General features: G+C 37.4%; 1 long non-coding RNA gene across 1 annotated transcript in view; it reads right to left on the reverse strand.

Moving 5' to 3' along the window:
• LOC125079046 (uncharacterized) overlaps nt 1-18,995 on the reverse strand; it is a 99,392-nt gene extending 80,397 nt beyond the window's left edge. Inside the window, exon 1 of the long non-coding RNA XR_007121031.1 lies at nt 18,846-18,995. This is a non-coding gene — a long non-coding RNA (uncharacterized LOC125079046). The remainder of the gene's footprint in view (nt 1-18,845) is intronic.
• Nucleotides 18,996-21,526: the final 2,531 nt, after the last annotated feature.

A 21,526-nucleotide genomic window follows, 5' to 3' on the forward strand; every position in this document is an offset into this window, starting at 1 on the left:
TTTCAGCCTCAATTTGTTAAGACTTGCTTCTATGTAAAAATCACTTTTATAATAGAGCTCCTTTCATTAAAATATATTCCAATCAAATCTTGCAAAGGAAAGCTCACTTAGTCCCAAGTCAACAATATAAAAGCATGGATAAAGAACGGGTTCTCTGCTGGGATGGAGTTCAGGGCATTTAGAAGGGTGAACGAAAGGTGAGCTAGGCTCCAGGAGTGCCATTGTGCTGTCTGCACCAAAACTTCCACATACTGCCCACCACCCCCAGGTTTGAAATGGTCATCTGGTAGATTGTATGCTGTCCACACTCGTTCTCTCAGAAACAACCACATGGCCTTCACATTGTTCTTTTCCTCCAGCATGAAGTGGTGATAAATCCCTACAGGAAGAGTTATCATGTCTCCTTTTTCCATGAAAATGTGGATCCACTTTTCATCTTTATTTCCCACATCAGAGTAGCCACTGCTGTCCAAGATGGGGCAGATTTCATCATCCAGGCGCTCCTCACAGAACATCTTAATCTTTTCTTCGTGATTTGGTTATCTTTGCATACAGTTATTATGTCTGTTCAGGAGTAGGTCTCTCCCTTCAGGTTTTACTAATTCTGAATCATTCTCATATTTGTCAGCAATCAACATCTAGTAAAGTACCCCTACGTGGTGCAGCTGCTCCAGGCTTGTTTGGTGTGATGCGGCCACCTGGGGTCATGGATAGACTAATCTTCATACCTGCTCTGCACCATGGCCCAGCTGGGGCACCAGGAGCACCTGCCTGTTTGAATGTCCTGCCTGCTTGCCTGGCCCACTGACCCCACACCAGTACCTGTAGGAGGTGGTGGGGGAAGAGCACCTCTTATATACTTTTGGTGATGACTTATTTTGCCTTTTCCAAAGTAGGTGATGACCTACTTTGTCTCTTTATGACAGTTTTGATTTAAAATCTGTTTTGTATGATATAAATGTGGCCATTTCTGTTCTCTCTTGGTTTCCATCTTCATGGAATATACTTTTTCCATTCATTCACTTTCAGCCTATCTGTGTCCTTAAAGCTATAATGAATTTTCTATAGATAGTATATTGTTGGGGCTTGTTTTTCATCCCTTTAGCCTTTCTATATTTTTGACTAGCAAATTTAATTCTTTTACATTTGTGATAAAGTGAAAGTTTCTCTAGGAGTACTCATCACATACTAGGAAACCCCAATAAGGCTATCACTGGATTTCTTAGTAGAAATTTTACAGGCCTGGAGAGAGTAGGAAAATATATCCAGTATGCTGAAAGAAAGGGGAAAAAAAGAAAACTATACCTGGCAAAGCTGTCCTTCAAAAATGAAGAGAAAAAGATTTTCCCAGATAAACATATCCACAGGAAGTTTATCACCATGAGACCTATCTTATAAGAAAAGCTAAAGGGGGTTCCTCAAATTAAAATGAAAGACACTAATTAGCAATATGAAAACATAAAAAAGTATAAAACTCACCATTAAGGTAAGTATACAGCCAAATTCTGAATACTCCAACACTCTAAATAATTATAAATAATGTTTAACTCTACTTATGGCCGAGAACATTCTGAAGTCCTATTTCATTCATTATATATTAAACTCATCACCACATTCCTCCACCAAAGATATTTATATGCTGCTTATCTGGGATTTTCAAGATCAGAGACAGCAGTTGTTTTATTCACTCCTGACATAAATAGTGCCATATCTGACACATAAAACTAGACCTTAGCTAAAAAAAAAAAAAAAAAGAATAGTTATGGGTGCTATTTAACAGTCTATGTCAGTTCCACTCAGAGTGTGGCCCTAGGCCAACAGCATTGACATTACTAGAATTTATTTTAAAATTAAGTTCACGAGTCCTACATAGACTCATAAAATCAGAATACACATAGTTTGGGACAATGCATATCTGTTTTAACAACCTCCAGGTGATTTGTACAGTAGTTAAAGTTTGAGAATCCCTGGTCTAGGTAAAATCTTTAAGAGGCAAGAATATATTTACAACCTCTATTTTGAAAGTATAATGCCATTTAAAGGCAGACATTATTATAGTCAAATACATGGACAGATACAGTGGATAGTTAGCACATGTCACATAAAGATAAACTCCTCTGGATTTAGAGTCTATATCTCTTAATTTACTTTCATATTTTACAAAATTAAGTGACCACTTTTGACACAGTGGTGATATTAATGAGTGTGCACTGGGTATACCACAATAAATTAGAAACTTAGCTTATATCTGAAAAAGATAGAATCCTTGCATTATCATAGTGAATTATGACACATAATACATGTACCATAAAAATTCAAATAAAATCACCATCTTGACAAGAAAAAATAACTCAGTAGTCAAGGAGTCAAGGAGTATGATGACAGCTTAGGAGTATTGCTAATATTGAGAAAGACCTTTCGGAAGAAAGCATACTCTGAATTCTTAGAGTATGGGCGCTTTATTACAAAGAAAAATAAGCACTCACTGCACATAACCAACAGATAGTAAAAATTCAAGGAAAAATAAAAGCCACACATTTGGGAAGTCGTAAGGCAGAAACATTGACTAGAAGGGAAAATAGAGATTGAGGCACAGAGGAATGTGAGAATAACAATTAAAAAAATAGGCTAGAGATAGAGAACAGATGGAGATATAGCCAGAGGTAGAAAAAAAAAGAGCAAAAGGATCTTGGAGGCAGTTAGCAGAGGATATGTAAACTCCTAAAAATGAAGATGCTTGCTTGTATGGGGGCTTCAGAATTGCTTAGACACTCAATGAGCTGTATGTGAACACATTCACATGCCTCCTACCCACCCATTCTCCCACTTGTAGCTACAGACAAAAAGGAGAAGGAAGAGAACAGTGTTTGGAACTCTATTCTAAAGGCATTTTTGTCCTGGTGTGTAGGAAGTATTGAAAATAATAAGGCTGTTTTTAAGATGCCATTCGTTGGCTTTCAATGGGAGAAGTATCACATTCACTATAAGATAACAATCTCCTCAGGAGAATTCAAAATCCTACCCAGGAGAGACATTATTGGAATTATCATCAAGTACCATGTTATTTTAAGAATTGCCTTTTCTTCCCAAATTTCAGAAGGAATAGCAAGTTTTCAGAGTTTTATTATTTTCATAAACATCACTACAAAACAGGTCATTGTTATTATTTTTTTTTAATTAGAGTAATTCTTAGAATAGCATCAAACCAAGCTAAAGCTACCTGAGGAGAGAGAAACTAGTCAGTTTTCAACTGCTATAACCACACTCTGTTGACTGACATCTTTACATGGACACATTTATGTGCATGTGAAGTTTAGAAAAAGCAGCTCACAGGCTGCACCAATTTTTAGTGCCAATCCACCAAGTAGCTACAATCATTGCTATTTTAATAACTGTATTCATTTCAAAGAAACCCGGGTAATGCAGCTTTCTGCAAAAGCCTTGAAACTGACTAAGCCCTTAGGGTATCAGCATTTCTCAAGGAAAGAGGTTCACAGTTTACCATGCTATTTATAAGCATATTGAAAGAGAAAGATTAAAAACAGCATTGTAAGTGTCTCCCTACATTTTATGCCTGCCAACTCTTTACTCATATTATAAAAAAGAAAAAAAAAAAGAGTGTAAACTCAGAGGACATTATCTACTCATACCTTGATTAAACTAAGGCAGAAAAATCCAAAAGTTTCTGCGCTGCTCTGGAGAAATGCTGCGGAGAGTATCTGATGAAGCCAGTCATTCTGCAAAAGCCCTCACATTTGTGGAGCCTGTCATATGTTAAACTAGCTGACTACCTCCATGAAGTCTTCAGAGATCAATCCAGTTCTATACTGATTTCTTCCCTGCTCATAAACACCAGGTTATAGTCTCAAGTAGCATATATAAATCTTGATGTGGGTTGACGCTCGCCACCTAGACCATATAGTCTTGAAGAAGCTTTCCTTACGGCCCACCCAGGATGCAGTGTAGTATTTTATGCACAGAAGATGCTAAATATTTCAGTTTAAGACTGAGTCATCATGCTTAATGTATTTACCAAAGATTCCATATCTGTCACACAAGAATATTTGACTCAGCCAATATTGTAACCACATGTAATTTGTTTAGGAGCTGAGTACTTTTATAGTGGTTGCCAAGGATAATAAATCTAAGCAGAATTCAAAACTCATATTGTGTATTCATTATAAACTTTTCTAAAGTGAGAAAAAGTCCAAGCTTTTTATACCCAACATTTCCAGAGATAATTTTATTTTTTTATTTTTTTATTTTTTTAAAGATTTTATTCATTTATTTGACAGACAGAGATCACAAGTAGGCAGAGAGGCAGGCAGAGAGAGAGGAGGAAGCAGGCTCCCTGATGAGCAGAGAGCCTGATGTGGGGTTCGATCCCCAGGCGCCACCCAGACGCCCCAGAGAGAATTTTAGAGGGAAATTTTTTCAAGTTCGGGGAGGAATGAGAAAAACAAGACATTTATGAAACTGACATTCGTGGGGCGCCTGGGTGGCTGAGTGGGTTAAAGCCTCTGCCTTCGGCTCAGGTCATGATCTGGGATCTTAGGATCGAGACCCACATCAGGCTCTCTGCTCCGCAGGCAGCCTGCTTCCTCCTCTCTCTCTGCCTGCCTCTCTGCCTACTTGTGATCTCTGTCAAATGAATAAATTAAATCTTAAAAAAAAAAAAACCTGCCATTCATTATGCTATCCTTCATTAAGATTAAATGGGTCATGGGTGCATTGATGATGATTACCAAGCCCAAAATCCAGAAGTAATCTGTTGAGGCAATATTTGTAATTGGGATTATTGAAAAATCTGGAATAGTAGCCAAAGACATAAACTCTTTATACCTTACTCATTTAGGCTTAGAGGAGGTGACTCTTTAGAATCCAAGATTTCAACCTCGCCAAAGAGAGTTTGGAAGAAAAAAAAAATCTACTCTTCTGAAGAGGGAATCTACCTTCCATCTTCAAGCTATAACTTGCAGCAAAATTACTGTGAACGTACTTGGCCAGTTGTATAGAAAATTTCAGTGTCTATGTTTTGGAGGATCCAGATTTTCTTGGGAAAATTCTAGAACTCCATTCAACAGCTGCTAATCTGTAGCACCCTGTGGTTCTTAAAAGGCATGAAGCACCTTATTGGTGACCACTTCTGAAAACAATGTCACACTCTGCATCCAGGTGCCAAGTGAAAATTCCTCCAGTGTGTAATGGTTTGAACACACTTCTTCCCAAATGTTTGGCATGTTTCTCAAAAGATTAAGTTTATCTCTCCAACATTCCCAAATAACTGCCTTCCTGCATATCCAAGATAATCACAAATTTAATTTTTCAGGCAGGGGAAAGATGATACAGTATTAAGGATTGGAAAAAGATCAAGACTGGGCACCAATCTGCTTGGTTTCTAATCTCATCTGTGAAATAATCTTGAGAATAAATATCTTTAGCTCTTTGGTAGTCAGCTAAATAATTTCCATAATCTCACCCAGTCTTTATTCTGTAACATGAGGAGCTTGGAAATTATTCTTTTTTGACCATTATATGATAGCAATATATTGTCAATAAATATCTAAAATATTCTCCATTTCTTTCATCTGTACAATGTGCTGGTTTTTTCCAGACAGATATAAAACTAAGGAACTTACAGATCCTGTATTAATTAGGGTTCCTCTGGTCAAAATTAATAAAATATGAATTGAATTCATTTAAAAACAATAAAATGGATTTTTTAAAAAGATTTTATTTATTTATTTGACAAAGATCACAAGTAGGCAGAGAGGCAGGCAGAGAAGGAGAGAGGGGAGGAAGCAGGCTCCCTGCTGAGCAGAGAGCCCAATGTGGGGCTCGATCCCAGGACCCCGGGATCATGACCTGAGCCGAAGGCAGAGGCTTTAACCCACTCAGCCACCGAGGAGCCCCAAAACAGATTTTTTGTAAGTATTAAATAAAATCTGGAATATCATATAGGCCCATCCTGGCACACTCACTTAATTATTGATTAAAAAAGTAACTAAAATCTTTACCAAAGCCTCTCAAACAAATTCAAAGAGATGAATTTTGTAACTCACAATATTTCTTTAAATTCCCCTCTTCTCTAATTCTCAACAACTCCCATATACTGTCGCCAGCCTCCTGCCCCTCTTTTAACCCCCACTGAGTCCACTCCTAATCAAACAGTAAGCCCCCTACCACCATGCAGATCATCCCCATTTCTCCCCTCCTACCCTTTTCAAAATTCTATAGTCATGACTATTTTTAATCCCCGCCTTCCAAAGTAAAGCTCAGCTCTCCTTTTCCTAATGTCAGGTCTCTCTACCAATCCACTCAGAATCAGTAATAAAGTCAGGGTACTTAAGTGGAAAACTTGGACTCAACTTTAGAAAGTGAAGAAAAAGAGGGGAAAGGAGAGGGCCTATCTCAATGAGGATATTAAAAAGGGGAAAATTTGAAAAGTTTTATAATTTTACATATTCTTTTATTTTCTACATTTTAACATTCATGGGAAGAGGGACAGCGGACCCTGACCAATCTGTATGAAGCATATAACTGGGTCTCTAGAATACACTAGAAATTGTAGTAGGGATATTTTCAAGGGTATCTTTTTTCAATCTCTGCTATTTCTCTTGGTACGTGTTTGTGTCTCTTGATTTAGAAACTGTTTTTCACTGCATTTTTGTCTTTATATGGGGAAAGCCCATTCCCAGTGAGCTTTCCATTTAATGTTACGTATTCAGCTACCCAGAGAGTAAATAATCTCTTTGTCACTGGAGGGGAATCTGATTCAGTTTATACCTCATTTTCCATTCAACATCTAATTTAAAATGGCCAAGGTGATTGGTTAATATTATTCCAAATACATCTCAATATGGATACAAGTAGGATTTCTTAAAATGCAGTGGAGGGTTTGGTCTGCAAAGACAGTGCAGGTGTCCTCAATTATAGGGCAATCATAAATTCCATGTCTGAGTGTAAAATTTCTGATTATTTAGATCATCCCTCTCCTCTTCAGGGTCATTATTTTAGTTGTATTTCACGTATCTCAGTTTCAGTGATGTATCCCTTATTGGAGAGAGAGGGAGATATCTTAAAAATACGTCTCTAGAGATAAAATATTTTGCTCATTACTCATTGTGTATCTTTGCACAATATTGTCACATGTACCAGGTTTCCTAATGAAACTTACTGATTTTTATTTTTACCCAGAACCTTGCTTTCAGAATAGTAAGATATTAAAAAAATTTCAATATATTCATTGTATAGATAATGCAATGGAGAACCCTATCCAAGACCACACAGCTTGTAATAAGAAAACACAGCAATTTTATCTCCCCCTTACTTTTCATTTGATTTCACCTGTGGGCTCAAGCAATGTCAGTTAAACCTGTTCTGTGCTTTGGAGGAAGAGTCAACTAGATTCGGCTAGGTTACAGTATCTAATTTTCAGAAGAAAGATGAAAGCAAACCAGTAGTTTTGTAATTTAATACAAGTTAATAAGCTAGCTAAATTCATTATTAAGCTAGGTACAAAGTTATATGACCCAGGAAATTCATAAAACTCTGGATTTTCTTTGTATCTTAATACCTATAGTAATCGTGAATTCTTCCATGGCTTTAGTTGTACCTAAGAGGTTTAAAAATGACCTTCAATCAAATTTCTACATTCCAGGCATAGAGAAAGCATTCATTTAGGATGTAAAACTGGATTTGAACTTCCTTTTGTCAGATTCACCTAGACTTTGCATTCAACTCTTTTCACATCAATAAGAAAGGAGAAAGGAGGAGGAAAATGATGGTGCTATCTAACTTGATGATAATAAGTTTGGGAAGGAAGATGGGCAAAGATGGAGTCCAAAGAGTTAATGACATGGACTAGAGAGACCCGCAAAACCATGGGATAGAAGCAAGCAAACTGCAAAAATTTTCTTGGTGATCAAGTTATGTAAAGCCTAGATTTCCAGACTTCCACAGGGCAGCAACAAAAGAGCTGGATTACAGAAAGATCCAGATCCAAGAAGTCTCCAGTCAAGCCAAATTCACACAGATAAGTACATATTAGAACATGGGATTAGGTGGGATGGGGTTGAGGCTAGGGGAACTAAGAGGCAAGCCAAGAGTATTTATGGATGAGTTGGCGAAAGACAACCAAATTTGGAGGATTTTGTCTTTGTAATAGTTAATTTTATGTGTCAACTTTACTTGGTTAAGGGAAGCCCAGATAGCTGGTAAACTTTATTTCTGGGAGTGTCAGTGAGAGAGCTTTTAGAAGAGACTAGCATTTAAATCAGTAAAGAAGCTCCATTCTCACCAATGTGGGCAGGCATCGCCCCATCTGTTAAGAGCCCTAAACAGAACTAAAAGGTAGAGGAAGGATACATTCTGTCTCTGTGTCTTCTTGAGCTGGAGCCTCCAATTTTGCGTGTGTGTGTGTGTGTGCGCCTAATGCTTTTGTTGAATGGGGGCACCCCATGTTTGCCTTCCCTTGGACACTGGAGCTCCTAGTTCTTAACCCTCCAGCTTTGGACTGAAATATGCCAGCAGCTGTCCTCATTCACCAGCTTGCAGATAGCATCTTGTAAAGGGCTGTGGTGAGTCTTGAGTGGGCTTCATATGAAACACCACAGTGATTTATGATGCACCACTTAGAATAACTATAGTTTTCAATTGTTGGCTCATGATGATAGGGTTGTAATGAATATATACATTTAAATATATGATAGTCTTTTAAAAGTTGTTTTGGGATATACATTCTGTGGTCCTGGAATCTTAACAAAATGCTGCTCTTCTTTTATTTAGCCCATCAAGTTTCAAATTAGTCTGGAAAGTCTCTCCCATTCTGTTTCTTCTAAATGTCTCTTTGGGATTTGACTTTCTCTTTAAAATAGACATGGTATGGATACACTGAGGCTTGCTGTGACACAGACAACACAAAAAAACTCTGGATTTTCCTGCTCTGAGATTCTTTCTTTTAAGGCCAAAGATCTCTGCTTCTCTCCACATTGCCAACTCACATTCAATGCTCACTTTCATCCTCACTTCCTCATGATCAGCCTGGATATTAGAAAGAAAGTCCACTGACACAGGATTCCTGGTGAGCAGTAAACACAAAATTAACTTTCTTAAAATTTCAAGATTCGTGTCTATGAAAAGAAGAACTGAAAAGAGAAAAAGTAAAAGTCCCTAAGCAGGCCCTGTTCTTCTTTTAGATCTATTTAAAATGTTATTTATATCTTTAAAAATACCACATATATAAGATATATAGCTTATAAGCTATAAAAATGAGCAAATAAGATTTCCAACTCTCTTATCTATAAAATGGAGATGATATTAACTTACTTTAAGGGTGATCTTGAAAAGGGAAATAATTACTAAGTGTTGTCTATAAGTGCATGCCATTATTATTGCAGATGCTCAGCTCCACCGGGGGTCAGTCTTGTTTATTTATTTGTTTGTTGATTCATTTATTTAGAGAGCATGAGCAGTGGGGGAGGGGCAGAGGGATAGGGAGAGAGAATCTTAAACAGGGTCTACACTCAGCATGAAGCAAGGCACAGTGCTTGATCCCATGGCCCTGAGATCCTGACCTGAGCTGAAATCAAGTGTCGAACAGTTTACTAACTGAGCTCATCTGTGTGGGTGGATATTTATTTATTTATGTATTTATGTATATATTTACTTATTTTTAGTTAAAGATTTTATTTTTTGTCAGAGAAAGAGAGAGAGCATGCACACAAGCAAAGGCAGTGGCAGGCAGAGGGAGAAGTAGGCTCCCTCTTGAGCACGGAGCCTGATGAGGGACCTAATCCCAGGACCCTGGAATCAGGACCTGAGCTGAAGAAGGCAAAGGCTTAAGCGACTGACCCATCCATACAACCCAACTGTGTGAATATTTAAACAAGAGACTACCCAATACTCAATGTAGTTGAGATGATCGCAGCAACTACTCAAATCTTAAATTTGGAAAAATGTAAATTCAGGAGGCTTAGCCCAGACTTACTGACTCAAAACTTCTGGAGATGAATCTAAATATATATTTTTTAAGTTCCTCAGTGAATTCTGATAGATGGCCAACTTTGGGTTTTAATGAGTAAAATTGCTAAAATTGTTGATATTAATACAATTTTAAGAGCCAATTTTTACTATGTGTTTATGGTTTGCTTGGCACTTCGCTATGTGCAATATATGCTGCGTTCTCATAACTCTCATAGAAAGAAATAGCTTAATTGCATTTGGCAGATTAGAAAACAGGCACAGAAGGGAGGCAACTCCCCTAAGTTGACAGAGTGGGGGTGATGACAAAGCTCGGACTGAAATCCAGGTCTTCCCAACTCCAAGACTAGTCCAGTAATCTTAATCAGTGCACTCTACTATCTGTTCTAAAACACTGTGATACCCTCTTTTCATTTCTTCCCTGTGGAGTTCCATAGTTCCAAAACAACTAAAACAAAGTAGAACACGTTCTACTTTGATTATGTTTTGAGCAATAGGAATGAATGTGCTCCAAACTGCAAATCTGTGTGAAATTATGGATAAATTTCCCTTAATTTCTTTCTGTTTCATTTATAGTGTCAACACATTGGTAGCTTTTAGAATTATCTATGTATTTGAGAGCTAATTAGAAAACTTTAAAAAACGATGAAACAGTCACAAAGCCTTTGTAACGTCTTTTTCTTTTTAAACATAAACAACAGCAAGGGTCCCTTTCCTTTTAGAAAACTACTCATCACCAAAAGAATCTGATGCTTCCAGGCACCATTTTTTTTCCCCTTTATTTCCTGGCTTCCATTTTAACTATGTTGCTATTTTCTAGATATGAGCAGGGATCTGTTGCTGACATAAACTTAGAATCCTATTTGAGGGAATAGTTAGAGTTACCAAGAGGATTGATTAGCCATGCATTGGATTCTGATCAGTTCTCTGTACAAAAGACCCCAACACAGAGTGGCTTATAGAGCACAAAAGTTATTTTTATTTTATATAGCTTATTACAGGGGCTATTACAGAGGGTAAAGCAAGCATCTAGCTTCTTCTATCCTTTGGTCTTTGCCTTCTTTGACATGGGTAGGTACAGAAACCATCATTTAAAAATACCCCTTATCCAGACTTGCAGTAAAGCCATATGAAAAGAAAAAGGAAAGGAGAAAGGAGAGAAGTTTGCCTTTTTCTTTTAAGACCATGACCCAAGAGCTAATCACATCTCTTTTGCTCATATGCCGCTGGACAGAACCTAGTCACATGACCATACTTATGTGCTCAGGAGACTGTACGGTATGGGCCTGGATGTATAGCCATGTGCTCAGGTAGGATTTATATTACCATACAAGAAAAAAAAAATAGACATGGAGGGGGAGGCAATGTAGGCTCTGCCATTACCCCCTTTGTTTCAGAGGTAAACATTTATAAGTGTTCAGAAGAGATATGGTTCCATTTTTTCCATCTTGATCCTATTTCTTGACCTATTTCACCTAATCCCTGGCTAGAATTTAATAAAGAAAGCCTATTTAAGTCAAAGCTTAGAATAGAAGTTCTACAGCACTGGTAAACATTTCTCTTTTTTTGACTGTGCCATCTCTACAGATGCTAATGAGGTCTTAATGGATGAAAGTCTTAAAATAAATACTAGGATCTTTTTTGTAAGGAAAATCGTCTTTCTGTTGATGTAGTACAGTTTCAGTGCCATCTACCAAATTAAACAAATGTCTTCTACTACTGAAAGCAGCATAAAAACATTGAAAGGACATTCAGTATTTCACAAATGTGAGGAAACTTGGTTCTTAATCTTGACTCTACAAGTGACTAGCTGAATGAATGGCCTTTGGTAAGACACTTTGTGATATTAATGTCATAGGCAAAATAATGGCCCTCCAAAGATATCTGGGCCCGTGGGGAACCTGGGTGGCTCAGTGGGTTAAAGCCTCTGCCTTCAGCTCTGGTCATGATCTCAGGGTCCTGGGATGGAGCCCTGCATCAGGCTCTCTACTCAGCGGGGAGCCTGCTTCCCTCTCTCTCTCTGCCTGCCTCTGCCTATTTGTGATCTCTGTCTGTCAAATGAATAAACAAAATCTTAAAAAAAAAGATATCTGGGTCCTAATCCCTAGAACCTGTGAATATATTAGGTTATATGGCAAAGGGGAATTAAGTCTGCAGTGGAATGAAAGCTGTTAATGATCTAACCTTGAGATAGTGAATTATAGTGTATAATTCGGATTGATCCAATAGAACTACAAGAGTGTAGTTTTAAATCACTAAGTTTGTGGTAATTTGTTTTGGTGGTAATAGGAAACAAATACCTTTATTTATATTATATTTAGATTCAAGGGTTTTAATACATGATTCAAAGCATCTCTTTGACTCTCTCAAGTAGGTATTGAAGGAAACCCAGGTTTTGAATGAAACCGGATCAAGTAACTTTCTCAAAATCAGGCAGGAATTGATGAAGAAGGTACTCAAATAGTATTCAAAAGTCTACGGTGTCCTATTTAAGACATAGTCTTTGTATAATACTTTGTTCCACTATGCATTTGTTTTATGTACTTTTCTAAATGTGTTATATTTCACAATAAACAAAACATAAAAACAAAAACAAAAAGATATAGTCTTTGTATTCAGGGACCTTAGAGGGGTTCTGGTTGATTAATTTTATGGTGTTTTGAAGAGCCTAGAATAGGAGTTGGCAAACTTTTCTATAAATACCCACACGGGAAATGTTTCAGGCTTTGTAGGCCAAATGTTCTCTGGGCATACTCTACTCTGCCATTGTAGCATGAAAGCAGCCACAGACAATACTGTAACAAATGAGTATGGCTACATTCCAATAAAACTTTATTTACAAAAACAGGGAGTGGATGAGAATTAGCCCATAGGTATGGTTTACTAACTACAGCTCTAGAACAGAAGAGCTTAAATACAAGGAATTCTCCTATTAAATGGTTTAGCTTAATGGAAACTATTCCCTGTGTATAGCTAAAGACTGTTAATGTAAGGTATAATTCATAATGAATTGGACTTCATACTGGTACTTTTCATGGCTATTCCCTTCTTGATATTCTATCCCTTCCCCAAATCCCATATCTACACAGCTAACTTCTCTTTTCTTTTCAGTCATTATCAAATCTGATGTCCATGAGAACTACTCTGATCAACCCGTTTTAAATGATAACTTTTTGGCCATAACGGCATGATAGCTCCTCTTTACCTTGTTCTACATCCCCCCCAAAAGTATTTGTTACCTTCTGATATATAATGTATTTATGCATTTTACCTAGGGTTAAGTGCCTGTCTTTCCCTAATAAAAATGATCTTTGCCTTGTTTGGCTTGCCGTCATATCGCAAGTACCTTAATATAGTCCATAACACACTCTCTACAGATATTTGTTGACTAAATATTGTTCATGGTGTCTTATTTATTTCCTGTTAGGTCAGATTTGTAAAGCATTACTTTCTTTACACTTGACATGTATACATGACCAGAAGACTTCACTTAATATTAAATGTCATTTTCTGTTGGGATAGCACATTTTTACTGCCTTGTTAAACAACATAATTCCTTCTAACCTACTGAATCTCCCCCCATTCAAATGAATTTGAGGTTTTCTATTTCTGTCTCTAAATTCACCTTCCAATGCAATTCCAAATATTTGTTGCTTCCCCTGTCCCTAGAGAATCTCACATCAGTGATCGCAAAGCACTTGGAAAATATTTCAGAAGCAAGTGGCTATTTAAATGCAAGCTCCAGGGGCGCCTGGGTGGCTCAGTGGGTTAAAGCCTCTGCCTTTGGCTCAGGTCATGATCTCAGGGTCCTGGGATCGAGCCCCGCATCGGGCTCTCTGCTCAGCGAGGAGCCTGCTTTCTCCTCTCTCTCTCTGCCTGCCTCTCTGCCTACTTGTGATCTCTGTCTGTCAAATAAATCAATAAAATCTTTAAAAAAAATAAATAAATAAAATAAATGCAAGCTCCAATATGATAATGAAGGAGAGGAGAGACATTGCAAGACACAAATGAAAGATAGAGCATGCTTGTGTTTATCCTAGAGCTGTATTGGGATTCTTATAATGATTAATGATGCAATAATATAATAAGAACTCAGTGGCCATGAGGCAGTGGCATTTGCAAATAAAGAATGAGATCGGAAAGTAATCAGCAGCAACTTCGAACTTAGTTAAGGTTCCAAGTTATGCACCATTTTTTATATCATGTTAGTTCATTTCCTTTCATATTACTACCCTAAATCATTTTGCTCTAAGGAAGAAAGAACAGCTGAGTTGAGTATGAAGATTAATGGGCAGTATATCTATCTTTGTTTGGTAGGATGAGCACCTAAAGTTTAGAAAGCAAATCAGAACTTCTAGGTTTGCAAATTGGACTGGAAAACTGCCCAAGAACAGGTTTTCTGCTAGACATACTCTCCAACCCTGGTCATACTGGAAATGTAATACTGGTCCTTATTAAACCAAATACAACCTCTGAAAAGACCACAAATACATGACTGAAAATCACAGCACATTGAAAGAAAGTCTCCAGTACAGTTTAATCAACTTGAAGTCCTGATCATTTGAATGGGGCTATTTATTAATTCGAAGTATGCTTCTTTGGACTTTTGCATCTCTCTTTCTTGACTTCAGCTCATTTTCAGAAACCCAGACCTGCATTTCTATCTGACTGCTTGACTTCTCCAACTGGGTGTCTTGCCCAAAGGCCACTGACACCATAAACCCATCATGTTCAAAACAGAATTTGCACCTTTCCTTTAAAATGCCGGCTAATAGCACCAGTCAGAGAGATCTGATTCCTCCTTCTGACTTCTATTATCTAATCCCCTAAGAAAATCACATAGATTCTATATTCCCAGTGTCCTTCATATTTTGTTCATTCTCACGTACATTACCCGTTATAATACAGGCCTTTATAACATTTCTACTTTGTCATTGTAATAGCCTTCTCACTGGTCTACTGCCTTCTCTGTCTCCAAGGCAACATTCTGCCACCAGATTAATCTTCCTAAATTATAGTTCTGACAATAACCTGCTCCAATACTTACCAGCTCTTCAATACCTACCAGATTAAGAATGGTTTTTTCTGTCTTTGCGTTCAAGTCTTCCTAGCTATTATTGAACTACCTTGCCAAAAGCCTCTCCGAGGTGCTGCCAAACACGGAGACCAAACTGTGGCCAATATCCCCTTAACTTTCCAAATTCAGTGCCTTTGCTCACAATACATTCCTTAGCTGAAATGTCCTCCCTTAACTCTTCTGCCTGTGAGAACCTTACCTACCCATTAATCTCACATGTGAATCTCTTTAACACATTCCTGTTTTCCTGAAAATGTTGGGTCTTACCTCTGTTGAATATATGTATATATATACATATATGTGTATGTTTATATATAACATACAGGTTTTATATATTATTATATATAATATATATATATTTATATATATTATATAATATATTTTTATATATTATATAATATATTTTTATATATAATATATATTTATATATTATATATATATTCCTTTGTTAGTAGTTTCCTATATCCTCACCTCTCCCCTAGTTAGGTCAAAAAGGACTGTGTTTCCTCCCTATTTGTATCCTTCCTGACATTCTGCACTTATTATATGCATGTTGCAATAAGGAAGTTGAAACCAGAAATATGCACAAGGATATGACTAAAGATTTCTAAAAGGCAGTTAGTGGTTTCCAGTCATTTTAAATTTCAATTTCTGCAACTGTTTTTTACCTTCCCTGGAAAATTCTGAATTTTATATAATATAAATATATTACATACATTTATGTAATTATATGTATATTTATGTATATGTAATTACATATATGTAATTATGTATATTTATATATATATATAAATAGATATATTTTCCCCCCACAAGGGAGAATGTGTACTGAAATTCACTTAACCAAATTCAGTTAATCTTTATGAGAACTTTACATAGCAAGATCTAGCTGTAGACAGCTATTAAGTGTGAAGGAGCAATGAGCATATATGTTTTGGTGAGATATCTGAAACTACCGTAATGGTTTATGAAAACACCTGTTAGTTACAAGGTTGATATATGACAGGTATTACTAATACTGTGATTTATCACCTAAATTCATAGATAATAAATAATACGTTTGTTGCAGACATTATAGCCAAAACATATTAAGGAAATACTAAGTTTCCATTAGAAGGTAATGGAGATAATGATAAAAACTTGCCACCCAAATTCATGGACTCTTTGCCCTCCTTGGGAGACGCTGCAATTTTAGATTCTTTCAGCTAGAAGCACAGTCTTCTCAATCTTCTAACACTGAAAATGTATCTCTGCTATAGCATTTATATGCAATAACACCATCTGATAGCAAATTTTATATATTTTTAAGAATCTCAGCAATTTTTGTTTTTGCAATTTCCCCTGACATTACCTGAATCATTTTAAAATGTCTCAAGGCAATAGATTTAACCCAACATCTAAAATCTACAAATAGTGACTCTTCCCCAGAGGGGAAAAATCCATAATACTGCTTTAACATCTCCAAAGACCCTATTTAGAATAAGGTCACCTTCTGAGGTTCTCGGTGGACCCAAGTTTTAGGGTACACTTTTCAACTCACTACAGGTAGCAGAACAGTAATTTTCCCATGGGTTACTTTGTCTTAAAGTAGACACCAATAGAAGCTTGGGAAGACAGTCTCTAATGTAAAATTAAGGATAACGATAGCTGGTGTTATTCTGAGTGGGCCCTAAATCTGATGACTAGTATCCTAGTTATAAGAGGAAAGGCCAGGGATGCCTGGAGGGCTCAGTCAGTTAAAGCATCTGTTTGAACTCAAGTCATGATCCCAGAGTCCTGAGATCAAGTCTGGAATTGAATAAGCCTCTTTGTTCAATGGGGAGCCTGCTTCTCCTTCTTCCTGCTGCTCCCCAAGCTTGTGCACACATACGCTCTCTCTCTCTCTCTCTCTCTCTCTGACAAATTAAAAAAAAAAAAATCTTTAAGAGGAAAGGGCATACAAAGACACAAAGAGAGAAGAAGGTCTTGTGAAGATGGAGGTGGAGATTGGTGTGTTGCAGCTAAAAACCAAGAGACACCAAGTATTGCCAGAAAAAATCAGAGGCAATGAAAAATCAAGGATTCTTCTCTAGAAGCATTCTTCCTATGCTCCTGAAAGGGAGCATGGTACTGCTGATACTTTGATTTTGGACTACTAGCCTCCAGAAAAATTGGAGAATAAGTTCCTCTTGCTTTAAACCACAGTTTCACTCAGCATAATCTCTTCCAGTCCTGTCCATGTCGCTATAAAAGTTAGAGATCATGCTAAGTGAAATAAGTCAAGCAGAGAGAGTCAATTATCATATGGTTTCACTTACTTGTGGAGCATAAGGAATAACACGGAGGACATGGAGAAGGAAAGGAGAAGGGAGTTGGGGGAAATCTGAGGGGGAGACAAACCATGAGAGACTGTGGACTCTGAGAAACAAACTGAGGGTTTTAGAGGGAAGGGGGATGGGGGGATGTGTGAGCCTGGTAGTGGGTATTAAGAAGGACACGTATTGCATGGAGCACTGGGTGTGGTGCATAAATAATGAATGCTGGAACACTGAAAAGAAATAAAATAAAATAAAATGAAAAAAAATAAAGCACACAGTTTGTGGTGGTTTGCTACAACAGCCCTAGGAAATGAGTATATTACCTAGTGCTTCACAGAAATTACATATTCAAGGGTCATGGAAGATCATCTTTAATTCTTTTATGATGTTTTTAAGGAAAGGCAAAATAGCCTTTGCATTTAATACAAATTAATAGCATTAATTTGTATTAAATGCAAATGTTTCACACCAAACCTATATATATATATATATATAGTATATTATATATATAATATACCTTATTATTAAATTATATTGTTATATAAATTGTATATTATTTACATATAATATATGATTTATTATATAATTACATATATAATTCACTACCTAATATATATATAATTACATATAACTATATATACTATATATACTTAAATGTACAGCACCATGAATGAAAACTTAGATGTGCCATCAAATAGAACTGGGCTTGAATTCTAGTTTTACTTATTTGCTTGTTATCTGAATCCTTGGGTAAAAGCTTAAATATCTTTAAGCCTCAGCTTTTCAATAACAAAACTAACATAAAACAATTGCTACCTCACAAGGTTCTTGTGGGAATTAAAAGAAACAATGCATGTAAAATGCCTCTCAGTTACTGCTACATAATAGGTATTCCACAATGTCACCTGACATTAATGTTATTTTCATTTTAATAATATAATTATTACTATGTATCGTTATCATCTTCTGGGAAAGGGATTAATTTCTCCCTGGCAAAGTCCCTGCTGTCTCACAAAATTAGAACTTCTATCAGTACTTTCCTTCCTTTTGTTGGGGAGAGAAACTACCTCTCACAGGTTGAAAGTTGATTTTATGTTCCTGATAAGACCGCAAAGGTCTTTGGTATACAGCATGATACATTAACAATCACCTACTCCAATAACCCCAAACCTCAGAGGTTTAAGCCACCAATATTATCTTTTCACTCATCCTTTTTTCCCACAAGATCAGCTGTTACTTCTGTTCCATGCCTCCCTCATTCAGAAGTCTAGGGATGACCCAGCAGTTACCATCTCTGTAAGAAGTTGGTAAGAAGTCTTCCCTTAAGAAATGACCTATAAAGGAGGAGAGAGATGGAGGAGTGGAGACCTCAATTTCATCTGGTCCCAGGAATTTGATAGTTATCAAACCATTCTGAACACCTACAAACTAAACAGGAGATCGAAGAAAAGAATAGTAGCAATTCCACGAGCAGAAAAGCAACCACTTACTAGAAGGTGGGACTTGTGGAGAAGTGAATCCAAAGTGACGAGAAGATAGACTTCAGGGGAATGGGCCAGCTCCCGGCAAGTGAGAGAGCAGCAGAGCAATAAAATCAGAACTTCTAGAAGTCTGCTCCACTGAGGGGCATCATTCCAGAGGCTAAGCGAGGAGTGGAGCTCTTGCAGGCACAGTGTGGTTTCAGGTCCCTCAGGGTCACAGAAAGATGGGGGGTGTCTGAGTGTGGCAGAGCTCACAGGTATCTGAGCAGGGAAGCCAGCTACAGAGACAGAGCCGAGGAATGCCCTCGGCTTGGGGTTACCTTGTAATGGGGTTACACGAATCATGGCGTTACCAAGATCTGAGGCACAGCAGGAACTCTGCTCATTGAGTAGGGACCTCACATGTGGCAGATCCAAGGATACCCCCTTCTTCCTCCTCCACTGCAGGAATCTGCTGGGTTTGGAGACTCCAAACAAGGCCTTGTGCCAGAGATAGAAGCGCTTGGTCACAGGCAGAATGAGCACAGAGTGCAGCCGGAGACCAGGGTGACAGGAGGGACGGACTGCTTTTCTCCGAGGGCGCACTGAGAAGTGGGGCCCCGAGCTCTCCGTCTCCTCCTGACAGGAGATTGGGAGGCCACCATTTTCATTCCCGTCCTCCAGAGCTCTACGGAAAGCGTTCAGAGAAAAAAAGCTCCCAAGAGCGAACGGAGCAGATTACTTAGCCCGGCCTTGGCAAGGGTGGTGTAATTCTGCCTCGGGCAAAGACACTTGAGAATCACAGTAACAGGCCCCTCCTGCAGAAGATCAACAAGAACATCCAGCCAAGACCAAGTTTACGGATCAGTGAGAACTGCGGAATTCCCTAGCTAGGGGAAAGCAGCACATAGAGTTCATGGCTCTTTTCCCATAATTCTTTAGTCTTTCAAAGTTGGTGTTTTTTTTTTAATTTTATTTTTTTCTTATCCTATTTTTTTTTTCATTTTTCCTCTTCCTATTTTAACCTTTTTAAACTATTTTATCTTATCAATACCTTTTCAAGAATATTTTTTAATTTTCATTTTTATAATCATATTCTATCCCTTCATTGTAGTTAACTTTATTTTTTGTATACATATAAGTTTTCCTTTCTTTAAAATTTTGGGTTACAGTTTATTCTAATAGACCAAAATATACCCTAAATCTAGCATATGCATTTGTTTTAGTCTCCAGCCTGATCACATTCCCTCCTTCTTTTTTTAACCAATGTCTTATCAATCCCTTTTTTTTTTTAAGATTTTATTTATTTATTTGACAAAGAGAGATCACACATAGGCAGAGAGGCAGGCAGAGAGAGAGGAGGAAGCAGGCTGCCTGCTGAGCAGAGATCCCAATGTGGGGCTTGATCCCAGGACCTTGGGATCATGACCTGAGCTGAAAGCAGAGGCTTTAAACCACTGGGCCACCCAGGAACCCCTATCAATCCCTTTTTTAAAATCTTTTTTAATTTTCATCTTTACAGTCATATTCCATCCCTTCATGTTTACCCTTATTTTTATATACATATGTTTTTCTTTCTTTAAAATTTCAGGAGGCAGTTTCTTCTAACAAGCCAAAATACACCCAAAATCAAGTGTGTGTCTCTGTTCTATTCACCAGCCTAATCATTTTTTTTTCCTTTCTTCTCCCCCTGGTTTTGGGTATCTTCTGATTTGGTTAGTTTATATTTTTCTGGGGTAGCTGTTACCCTTTTAGCATTTTGTTCTCTCATTCATCTATTCTTCTCTAGACAAAATGACAAGGCAAAAACCTTACCTCAAAAAAAGAAAAGAGGTAGTACCAACTGCTGGGGACCTAATCAATACAGACATTCATAGGATGTCAGACTAGAGTTCAGAATAACTATTATAAAGATGCTAGCTGGGCTTGAAAGAACCATAGAAGATACTAAAGAACCCCTTTCTGGAAAAACAAAATCCCTTTCTAGAGAAATAAAAGAATTAAAATTCAACCAAGTTGAAATAAAAAAAAAACTGTTAATGAGTTATAATAAAAAATGGAGGCTCTTACTGCTAGGATAAATGAGGCAGAAGAGAGAATTAGTGATATAGAAGACCATATGATGGAGAATAAAGAAGCTGAAAAAAAGAGAGACAAAAACTACTGGACCACAAGGGGAGAATTTGAGAGATAAGTGATACCATAAGATGAAACAATATTAGAATAATTGGGATTCCAGAAGAAGAAGAAAGGTAGGGGGGGCATAGAAGGTATATTGGAGCAAATTATAGCAGAGAATTTCTCTAATTTGGCAAAGGGAATAAGCGTTAAATTCCATGAGGCAAAGGGAACCCCCTCAAAATCAATAAAAATAGGTCAACACCCTGTCATCTAATAGTAAAACTTACAAATCTTGGAGACAAAGAGAAAATGCTGAAAGCAGCTTGGGACAAGAAGTCTGTAACATACAATGGTAGAATGATTGGAAGCAGACCAATCCACAAAGACCTGGCAGGCCAGAAAGGACTGGCATGATATATTCAGAGCACTAAATGAGAAAAATATGCAGCCAAGAATGCTAGCTAGTCTGTCATTGAAAATAGAAGGAGAAATAAAAAGCTTTCAGGACAAATGAAAACTAAAAGAATCTGCAAACACTAAACCAGCCCTATAGGAAATATGGAAAGGGGTCCTCTAAGCAAGGATAGAGC

Source organism: Lutra lutra, chromosome 10 (genome assembly GCF_902655055.1).
Source record: "Lutra lutra chromosome 10, mLutLut1.2, whole genome shotgun sequence".
In the NCBI taxonomy this organism is placed as follows: Eukaryota; Metazoa; Chordata; class Mammalia; order Carnivora; family Mustelidae; genus Lutra; species Lutra lutra.